This window comes from Budorcas taxicolor, chromosome 4 (genome assembly GCF_023091745.1).
Source record: "Budorcas taxicolor isolate Tak-1 chromosome 4, Takin1.1, whole genome shotgun sequence".
Lineage (NCBI taxonomy): Eukaryota > Metazoa > Chordata > Mammalia > Artiodactyla > Bovidae > Budorcas > Budorcas taxicolor.
In genome coordinates, this window is record NC_068913.1 from 13,978,307 (window position 1) to 13,990,308 (window position 12,002).

Below are 12,002 nucleotides of genomic sequence, written 5' to 3' on the forward strand. Positions count from 1 at the left end.
GATCACTCACCTCCCAGCCTTGTGCTGTGGGACTCTCTTCTGGAAGAAACTCCATTTTTCATTTTGCAATTTTTACATATATGAATAGTACTCCTCCCCGGCCACCACCACCAAAAAAAAATGGTTACTATGGAAACCGGGGAGTTAGTAACTTGGAAACTTTAAAAGAAGCCTTTAGCTGCTGTGGCCAAAGCTGGGATAATAAACATGCATTTACCGGGGGAATACAGAACTTTCTGTCATAAAGTTGGCTACTTTTTCTGCCAGGTGCTCCATAACTCTTCTACAAGTGTATTCCCAATACAGGAACAATATTTTCTGTATTACTGATGTAGGAAAATGTTTATTATTTTGACATAGCAGTATGGTGGTTAGTGAAAAAAAATTAATTAAAACTTGATTTATATTACCTTATGTGTATACATCTTTCCCTTCTCTTCAGCCTAAAGCTTCAAAAGGGCATCCTTGAGGGTTTTATAGGTTTAAGTTTCCTTTATTTTTAGTTAAGAATTGAAGTGATTTATTACACAAAATTTGGATAGCAAAGTAAGTTACAAAGGTGAACAAAACCCATAAACTCATTCTCCTAACTCACTCTAGTAACTGATCTATGCTCTTCCAGTATTTTTTCTTAAGCATGTTTTTTACACAGTTGAGATTATTGAAGGCTTTCATTGCAATAAATTTTGTTTATCACCTAGATCTTGTACCATCAGATATTCAAATTGTTGATACTCCATTTAGCTGTTTCCTATTTCTTAGGCTTGATAATAGGAAAGGGTTTGACTGTTGGTAATAGGGGATGGAGAGGGGGCCATTATCAATATGTAGAACTTCTTTTTCTAGTCTGAATATTAAATGCTTTAAGCTCTTCTTCCTCTAAAAAATGCTCCTAAAAATACTCTTTATCCAAAATTGTTCTGTGGTCGTTCTTGTTGTTCTTGAAATATTTCTTCTGGTTGGTGCCCACATCAATCTCCATTCTTTCCTATTCTTGTGGCAACATAAACAGCATAAACTGTAGCCCAGAATTCACACATGGAGTCTGAATATACTAATTTAAGGCTGAAAAAATATGCTATGTAAGTCTTTGATCCTCAGTATGACACTCGAAGACACTATTGGGAATTTAGAAATCACATGTAGGGGCAGGTAGATAAAGAGCTTTCCTCACAAATAAATTCTGAAGCTGGAGAAATGCTGAACAATTAGCTAAGATGAGGGTACCGAAAGTATTCTCAAAACAACCCTGTTTTTCCTGCAGTTTCTCTGCACACACAAAATGATAAAAATAATACTCTTTCAAAGGCCCAGAAGCCATCCCAGCTCTTGCCTACAAGTCTCAAAGAATAGGAGGCTTTAACATCCCTGAAAGTCCCAAGCATAGTGAATTTGCCATTAGCAAAATGTTTGAACTTCTGAGGACCAGAGGCTGGAGACAAAAGAAAGGTAATTTATCCTTAAGCTGAAACTACAAAGGCTATATATATTTTTTTATTTTCAGCTGCCAAACTGCTACTATGTAAACATTGCTTAGAATGCCTCTTTAATCTAGATGCTCTATAAAATGAATAAGATGTCAAAATACTCTTCTAAAACAAAGAATTCTAAAGTTCAGTAAAACTTAAAAACTGACCAGTGTTGGCCTACACCCTGCACAGTGCTGCCAAAAAAAAAATAATAATAAAATAAAGCTAGAAGTCATTAGCTGGGATCTGGGGCAAGTACATAGGAAGGTCAGTAATGTGACATGGTATAGGGGAATTAATCTTTGACAAAGGAGGCAAGAATAAACAACGGGGGAAAGTCAGTTTCTTCAGCAAGTGGTATTGGGAAAGCTGAATAGCCACATGTAAATCAAAGAAGTTAGCACACATTCTTACACCACATACAAAAATAAACAAAATATCTTGAAGACTTAAATACAGGGCTTGAAACCATAAAACTCCTAAAAGAGCACATAGGCAAAACATTCTTTGACATAAATCATACTGATGTTTTCTTAGGTCAGTCTCCCAAGGCAATAAAAGTAAAAGCAAAAATAGACAAATGGAATCTAATCAAACTTATATTTTGCACAGCAAAGGAAACCATAAATAAAATGAAAAGATAACCTATGGACTGGGAGAAAATACTTGCAAATAATGTGAAGGACAAGGGATTAATTTCCAAAAATATACAAACAGCTGATATATCTCAATAACAAACAAGCAAAACAAAAAAATGGGCAGAATACCTAGACATTTCTCCAAAGAAGACATACAGATGGCCAATAGGCACGTGAAAAGATGCTCAACATTGCTAACTATTAGAGAAATGCAAATCAAAACTACAATGAGGTGCCACCTCACATTAGTCTGAATGGCATAATAAATGCTGGAGAGGGTGTGGAGGTATGATCCAGTAATCCTACTCCTGGGCATATACCCAGACAAAATTATAATTGGGAAAGATACATGCACCCCTATGTTCACAGAAGAACTGTTTACAATAGGCAAGACTTGGAAACAACCTAAATGTTCATCAATGGATAAAGAAGATGTGGTGTGTGAGTGTGCATGTGTATATACACACACGATGGAATACTACTCAGCCATAAAAAAGAATGAAATAATGCCATTTGGAGCAACACAGATAAATCTAGATATCCTCTTACCAAGTGAAGTAAATCAGAAAGAGAAAGACAGATGCTGTATGACATCACTTGCATGTGGAATCTAAAATATGACACACATGGACTTACCCATGAAACACAAACAAACTCACAGACACAGATAAAAGGCTTTCGGTTGCCAAGGTAGAGGGAGGCCCAGGGATGGGAGACAGGAGTCTGGGGTGAACAGAAGAAAACCGTCAGAATGGATAAACGACAAGACCCTACTGTATAGCATAGGAAACTACATTCAATATCCTGTAATAAATCATAAAAGAATATGAAAAAGAAGATATACGCATGATTGAATCACTTTGCTCTATAGTGATTTAGAGCAAAAAGCAATTTAGATCTAAAGCAAAAATTAACACAGCATTGTAAATTAACTATACTCAATAAAATAAAATTTTAAAAATAGTCACTGAAAGGCACAACCTTTCCGTTGTAAGACTAAGTCTGGGCATCCCATGTATAACACAGCAATTATAGTTAATAATACTGCTTCATATACTTAATGTTTCCAAGAGAATAGATCTTAAATGTATACACCATGAAAAGAAATTGCTAATAATGTAACACGATGAAGAGTTAGCTAAGATGGTAGTCATTTTCGATATATAAACATATCCAATCAACAAGTTCACCTTAATTGTATACAATGTTATATGTCAATTATATCTCAATTAAGTTGGAACATCAACAGCAATAATAACAACAACAAACCCTTAGTCTCTGGCAAAAAGCCAGAAGCAAGTAATTGTGAACTGTTTGCTTTACTAACAGGAAAATGTATGCTTTAGCTTTCCTCTCCTAAGAAGGTAAAAGTAGGTAAACTTAGACCTGCGCAGCAATTAATGTTCCTTTATTTATCCAATTTGAAATGACTATCCAGAGAGTCAACAAATTCTCTTCAGTTTAGTTTAGTTAGGAAAGACCCTGAAGCTGGGAAAGACTGAAAGAAAAAGGAGAAGAGGGCAGCAGAGGATGAGATGGTTAGATAGCATCACTGACTCAATGGACATGAATCTGAGCAAACTCCAGGAGACAGTGAAGGACAGAGGAGCCTAGCGTGCTGCAGTCCATGCGGTCACAAAGAGTCACACATGACTTGGTGACTAAACAACAACAGTTGCAAGTTACCAAAACCTGAAGACTGCTTTAGACAGACATTCCCAAAGCATAGTTATTTCTAAACCGTTTTAAAAGGTCTTTTTTCCTCCTCACTCTTAGAGATCACATAGGAGTAAAGTTTCTGAGAGCCCAAGTAGATGACTTATATCTCAAAAGCACAAGAACAGAAATACCAATTCCTTCTAGAACACTAACTTCCTCTAATGGTATATGCAAAGTCCAGCTTTAAAATGATAAAACAATTCCCACCTTGGCCATTTTCAGAGATCCTTTTTTTTTTCTAGGTTCTAAATAAGTTGAAAGAAATAGCTATACAATATATCATTCACTCACATTCATACACCTCACTTTCAGAGGAACAGGAATCAGCATGCAAGTTAACCGATACCGCGACTGTTAACTCCAATCTGTGGCCTTTCTTAAATAGAAAGCAGTTGCTAGCCTGCAGTTGCTAGCCTGCAGCTGCGGCCACCACCTATTGTCTCTTTCTTTCCCGTAAAAATGGCAGCCAAACATCCCCACAGTAACCTTAGGAGGGTCTATGATTTCTCGGTACTCTCTTGGTGGCCCCCATTCATCAAGGACCGTCACCAAAGGGCCCTACATACCAGCGGGTGGCCACGCCAGGGTTACAACCTGCAACGTTCAGGCCCCACCTGCTAGGTCCCTGCAACTTCCCATCCCCCATCTCTATTTCCCAACATCTGGTGGCTCTTGGGAGTTCCCTGGGTCTCCTGGCTGATTCTCTACTTCTTGTGCCGCACCCCGAGGCCTCCAAAGCCTTGCCCAGCTCAGGACCAAAGAATGAGCCCGAAGGCAGTCACAGGGACATCAGTGGTTTAATGGACAGGGGGATCTTCATCTGAAGCAAGGTTCTGGAGCGAAATCCCGCCATGTGCAGACAGCAGGACTTGGCAGCAGTGTTTGCTGCTGGGGGCAAGGGGAGGTTATCTACCAGGGGAGGAAGTGGCATCAGATGGGCTCATAGGTTATCAGGGAAATAAGCCTTTGACAAACATAGTGAAGAGTTCCAATCTAAAGCTAGAAATCATTAGCCAGGGCCTGGGGCAAGTATGTAGGAAAATCAGCTGGGTGAGTAGGGGGTAGGTGAAGCAGGCATCGGTTGAACAGGGGATGTACAGGGAGCAAGAGAACAGCCACTCGGGAGTTCCCTGGTGGTCCAGCACAATGGTTAGATGTGCTCACTGTTGTGGCCCCAGGTTCAACCCCTGGTCAAGAAAACATCTTCAGTGACTTGACCAGACAAGTAGCTACATGTTTTAAATGGTGCTTTACCACTAATATCAGCTCAGTTCAGTCGCTCAGTCCTGTCTGACTCTGAAACCCCTTGAATCGCAGCACACCAGGCCTCCTGGTCCATTACCAACTCCCGGAGTTCACCCAAACTCATGTCCATTGAGTCGGTGATGCCATCCAGCCATCTCATCCTCTGTCATCCCCTTCTCCTCCTGCCCCCCAATCCCTCCCAGCATCAGGGTCTTTTCCAATGAGTCAACTCTTCGCATGAGGTGGCCAAAGTATTGGAGTTTCAGTTTCAGCATCAATCCTTCCAATGAACACCCAGGACTGATCTTCTTTAGGATGGACTGGTTGGATCTCCTTGCAGTCCAAGGGACTCTCAAGAGTCTTCTCCAACACCACAGTTCAAAAGCATCGATTCTTTGGCGCTCAGCTTTCTTCACAGTCCAACTCTCACATCCATGCATGACCAGTGGAAAAACAATAGCCTTGACTAGATGGACTTTGTTGGCAAATATAATATAATATTCATTTAAAATAATAATTTTAATACTTAAAATATTTAAAATGTCAATATCTGATAATTTTAAAATACATAAGGATAAATTTAGACCTTTTTCTACTGATTAAGAAACAAAGGTGCTTTATTTTCTTGCATCAATTATGTAAGACAATGCTTACTATACTTAAAATAATATTTAATATGAAATAAGTTTTATTTTGGGACTGAATAGATGTTTAAAGATATATGAATGTGTAACTAAATGTTATACATCAAAAAAAACAAAAATGACTTTGCAATTTTAACATAGTCTTCAAAAAATCAACTGATTTGTTAATTTTGTTAAATTATAAGGCCAAAGCTGTGTTTTCAGGCAATTTCTGGAGATCTTTCCAAAATAAAATAATAACCTTGGGGTATAGTAATTATTGATATTTTACAGCACATGGCTAACACATTATGTTTTCTCCTTTTAACATAAATTTTTAAAGTCCTTTTCTTGAAGAACTATTTAAGAGTACTATAGCTCCTGGATTTGATTAAAAATAGCCTTTTTATTATAACCCTTGAGGAAACAGAACTGCCTACTTCTGAGTATGATTAAACTTATGAGATTGATTTATTACAGTGACAAACAACATCAAAATTGAAACAGTAAACTTTTCCATTAGAGTACAATAGATAAAAAAATTTTAATATATAATATTTCTAGGATTAGATTCCATTGTGGACAATGAAGGCATTCACAAACCTCCTGACTCTGTCAATTTATTCTGCACAATGTACAGTCTCAGAATATTTTATATGAACTACCTTTTCATTTGATAATTCTCATGAATTCCTTATATAGTGATGAGTTAGTTCAGGAGTATTAATATAAAGTATATCAAAGTAACCTAAAATATTTCTGGCATCTCTCTTTTTATAAGATAGATGTATAAATCATTGTGATTTTCCAGGGGCTCTTTGAGAAATGCCATAGATAATTTTAATTTTGAAAGACATCTAATTCTCATTTTGGCAGCACCTAAGCTAAAACTGGAATGATACAGAGATTAGCATGGCCCCAGAACAAGTATGACATTTAAATCTGTAAAGTGTTCCATATTTTTTCAGCAAATGTTGCCAGAAAAATTGACTATTCACATGCAGAGTAATGAAGTTGAACTCTTACCTTATACCATATACAAAAGATTAACTTAAAGTGAATCAGAGACCTAAACATAACAGCTAATACTAAAAAGACACTTGGGAGAAAACCCACTTAAGGTCGTTAAACTCAGAGGACAGAAAGTAGAATATTGGTTGCCAAAGACTGGGAGGAGGAAGGGATGGGGAGATATTGTTTAGTGGGTATAGAGTTCCAGTTGGGGAAGATGAAAATGTGCTGGTGACAGATGGTGGTCATGGTTGCACAATAACGTGAAGGGACTTTTTGTACCTGATGCTATAGAACAGTATACTTAAAAGTGATTAAGATGGTAAATTTTATATTACATACATTTTGACACACACACAAAAAGACATCTTAAATTTTCAGTTTTTTGAATTTAGGATCAGTAATTCTTTCATAATCTTGAGGAAGCAAAATAAAAGTTATCAAAACGATTTGGTCATCTGATTGAGACAGGAGCACAATTACCTGTAAGCAGGGATGAGTATACATAAATCAAAGTAAAAACTACATTTTACGATAAAGATAGAAGGTAACACAATAGTAAGGAAATTTAGCTGTTCTGAAGAAAGGAATTTTTTAAAAATAATCAAGGGCTTAATAACATCAGCACAAATTACTAAGAACTTATACCTTGAACATTACCAAGAAAACTATAGATCTTAGTCTTAGCAAACTTAGTGTTAGCAAACAGTTTAGGTAAGATTATGAAGGATGCTCTTCACCATACAAACAGTAAAGGCAGGGAAAGGACATTCTTAGTATCCATGCAAAAGACATAAAATTATGACCAAGTGTATCATGTTCACAGCTTATGAAAAATCTTATAAAACTTAGAAATAAAGCCAAGAGGGTATAGCCGATCATTAGAAAGATGGTAATGATAACCCTGTATGAGAGACAGCAAAAGAGACACAGATGTATAAAACAGCCTTTTGGACTCTGTGGGAGAGGGCGAGGGCGGGATGACATGGGAGAATGGCCCTGAAACATGTATATTATCATATGTGAAATGAATCGCCAGTCCAGGTTCGATGCGTGATACAGGGTGCTCGGGGCCAGTGCGCTGGGATGACCCAGAGGGATGGGATGGGAGGGGGTTCAGGATGGGGAACACAGGTACACCCGTGGAGGATTCATGTCAATGTATGGCAAAAACCACTACAATATTGTAAAGTAATTAGCCTCCAATTAGAATAAATAAATTTCTATTTTTTTAAAAAAAAGCACACACACACACACACACAAACATCTGAGTGTTATTGTTAAGAAAATGAAACTGGCACTTTCACCTATATTTTACCATTCTCTTTCCTATTTGACTAGAACTCAGACAATGTAAAATTCATGTGATTTTGTAGATTTCTATGTGATAGAAAAGTTAACTTCCAGAATTATGTTGGGGTTTTTTTGTTGTTGTTGTTCATTTTTTTCTGTGAAGTAACAAGTTTCGCATCTCACCTAAAATCTTTCTCTAATATTGGTGCCTATAAATAATTCCTCAAAATGTTTTTGAATTAGCTTTACCATCTTACTTGCTAATGTTAGGAGAGAATTCTCCATGGGTGTCTCACATTTCTGTGTGTCTTATGAGCAGAGGCACTAACTGCGTTTGTTCAGGATTATCTTTGAAAGAATGTTTGTATAGCAACAGCCTTGGAACACAGTATTTGCGTCCAGAGAAATGTGCAGGTTTGCTCAGAGTCTTGGAACATAGAGAGATAGATTCTCCTTCTGAGTCGGATGGGAGTCAGGCATGCTTAGCACGCACTACCTAAGCTCAGCGTTTCTCTCCTGAAAGGCACCCATGTGCAAGTGTCACCTGGCCTTCTTCATATCATTGTGCAGAAATTGTGTTTTGAGAAACTGGCACCAAATATGCTTATGTTCATACAGCTTGTTGTGCTGTGAGTAATACATCTCTTCTTGCCTCTGACCCAAACATCTTGTGTCTTCTGCTGGCAACCATGAATCCTTGGCAGGCGGCCTTTCAGCTTGTAACCAGGGTAAAATCTCCACCCCTTCACGGTACTTGATAGTTTCTTCACTTTTTAAAAAATAAGCAAAATATGTGTTCATTCTGTATTGATAAGAGAGCTTGGTTTCAATTATTTGAAAACTGTACTTCAACATGATGATAGATCATCCACTGAGATACCCGAGCGGCCTAACCTGCGGGTTCAGTAGAACAGCATTGTGCAAGAACTGAGCTTAATGTGTCCTTAAGCTGAGGCATGTCTCTCCTTGACCCCTGCAGGGATTCCCAATCAACTGTAGAAACTTAACCTTTGTTGACTCACTGTCTCCAGCTTTTTCCTTTCTTTCCCCTCTCCTGATTTTTGTTTTCTTTCTTGGGTAAGTGTGTGAGTTGGTCTATGCTTTGTCTGAGTGTTTGGGCTAAGTTGCTTTCCACAGTCAACTGCAGGGACAGGTCAGCTTGCTTGCGTAGTCAGTTGAGCATCTGTTGTGTAAATAATTTGATTTGTGTGTGGCTGATCAATGTTTCGTGATTGATTGCAACAATTTCTGGTAATCTCTTTGAACTGTCCTGACATTTAGTAATCTCTGTGAGGGTGATGGAGACCTGTTCTTTGTCAGGTAAGAGATAACAGAGAATCTGGTTTGTTTTCCTTTTTGACTATTTGTGAACCCATGTCAACTAAGAAAATATTTCTGTGTCCATTGGAAAGGAAAAAGAACTGGGGAGCTTTTGTGCTCTGTGTTTACATTTACCCATAGCTGAGGTTGGAGAAGTAAAGCTGCAAACTTCTTCTGTGGTTTTGGTGACTGAGAAAGTCTTTAGCTCCTTCAGGGTGATTTCAAATATTTTTCTATCTCCAGAGGGTATTGGTAAATTGGACTGCAAAGTCTTACAAAAGCAGAGTTCTGTTCTGATTATTTTATATAAGTTAATGTTATTAAATACATATAATGTTCCCAGAATTTCTAGAAGTTAAATAAACTAAATTCTAATATTTTATATAGGTTAGTTTTTAAAAATGCATTTCTAAAGAAACTTAGTTCAGAAGCATTTTTATATAAGAATCCAAAATCTACATTATGAAGATGAAATTTTGGACAAATCAGACGAGATCTGTAATTTTGGTTTAAACTAGGGTTTCTTCAGTTTGGCACTGTTGACATTTTAAGCCACATAATAAGAATTTAAAAGATTAATTTTCATTTAAACATACTTTAGTATTTTTTTAATCCTAAAAATACTTGTGGAAACAAAGATAACTTACTGGATCTATGGAACTGATGTAGGAAATCTTAGACATTTAAATCATGAAAAATTAAACTCATCTTGTATTTAACTAAAATCTTTTGCTAAATATTTTGCAAGTTGATAAAATTAGCAAGAAGACATTATGTTGATTTTAAACTACAATTAAAATATTCTAATTTGTCCAAAGAATTATCTTTTTAAGAAGACTATCTTCCTGGTTTTTTATATATAGGTAAATCTCTGTAATAATCTCAAAAATTTTAAAGACTGTGAAACTTTGCTGGAACTTCTCAATGTTGAGTTTTTCTTTCTAGCTGGGAACCACATGCATTGCTTAACATCACAGTTAAATTTTCTTTTGAGTTTCACTCTTGGTAAGGAAAAACATACAAATGAAACACAAACAATATAATATTTCCTCCATCCTCATTATATTTTGGAAACTTCAAACATTATATCTGCATTAGATACTATAGAATTTACACATCATGACTGAGCAAAGTTCATGAACAAATTAACTTCCAAATTTCCAAAGAGAAGGGGAAAAGAAAAGGAAAGAAGAAATAAGAGAAAGTAAGCTTAAGACAGATATAGAATTATCAATAAAAGGCTAATTATCTAACCTCTGCAAGGAAGAGAAAGGGGTCAGATGAAGGAAACTCTATTTATACAGATATGCACACAAGATTAATAAAGCATTACAGTTTATCTGAATAATAACTAAGATTTTTAGCAAAACCTTATGATTAAAAAACTGGTACCCAGAAGATCCCTTGGAGGAGGGCATGACAACCCACTCCCGTATTCTTGCCTGGAGCATCCCATGGACAGAGGAGCCTGGTGGGCTACAGTCCATGGTGCTGCAAAGAGTTGGACACGACTGAAGTGACTTAGCACGCCCACACTCAGTAATCACCAAAGTGGGAAAACTTAAGAGGGTGAATCTCTTATGTCAAAAAGTAATCTCTTTTACATGTAGCTGTCCAGTCTTCCCCAAACCACTTACAGACCATCTTTTATCCATTGTATATTGTTGCTTCCTTTGTCATAAATTAATTGATCATATGTGCACAGATCCATTTCTGGGATTTCTATTCTGCTCCATTAATCTATTTGTCTGTTTTTGTGCCAATACCATGCTGTGCTGATTACTGTGTCTTTATAGTATAGTCTGAAATCAGGGAGATTGATATTCTGTCTTTGTTCTTTTTCTTCAAGATTGCTTTGGTTATTTGAGGTCTTTTGCAGTTGCAAACAAATCTTAGTGTCATTTGCCCTAATTCTATTAAAAAGTCATGATTATTTTGATATTTCACTTATATGTAGAATCTAAAAAATAAAACAAATGAATGAATATGACAAAACATAAATAGACTCACAGATACCATAAACAAACTAGTGTTTACCAATGGGGAAAGGGCTAGGGGAGAGGCAAGTAGAGAAAAAAACTAAGAGGCTAAAAACTTCTAGGTATGAAATAAACAAGATACAAGGATGTGCATGGGGAATACAGCCAATATTTTATAGTAACCTTAAAAGGAGTATTAACTATAAATGTATTGAGTTACTATGTTGTACACTTAAAACCAATGTAATACTATAAAACAATTATAACTCAATTTTTTTTTAAGTTACCTCTTATTTGGACACATAAGTCAGAGAATCTCCTCCCAAGATTTTCTTCCCATTTGCATCTTGTTCATGTCAGGAATTCCCTGAAATGGCCAGAGTAATTCTAAATCCTCCTTGGTGAAATAGGTTAGTGAGAGAAATACGCACGAGAATGAAAGCTCGAAAGCAGTACATGCGTGCCTCAGAGTGTCAAAGACGAGCTTATGAAAACCACAACACTTGGTGAGAATCTGGCCAATTAGCAAGCCTCACAGCCTTCATATTTCCATCTCCAAGCAAAAGAAATTAAATTAAGAGATGAAACAAAGGCCAGACAAAGAAACAGCTTTATGAGTTTTGGATTGGTGGTGCAAGGCAAAAACGGTCCTGTAAGGATGAGGGTCTGATAAAGTGTTCTGAACTTGTCAGCACTAGGGGATGG

At 36.8% G+C, this 12,002-nt stretch overlaps 1 non-coding gene across 1 annotated transcript; it reads left to right on the forward strand.

Moving 5' to 3' along the window:
• The first annotated feature begins 6,554 nt into the window (after nucleotides 1–6,554).
• On the forward strand, nucleotides 6,555–6,658 carry LOC128047128 (U6 spliceosomal RNA). Its single transcript, XR_008199315.1, has one exon. It is a non-coding gene; the product is annotated as a U6 spliceosomal RNA (small nuclear RNA).
• Nucleotides 6,659–12,002: the final 5,344 nt, after the last annotated feature.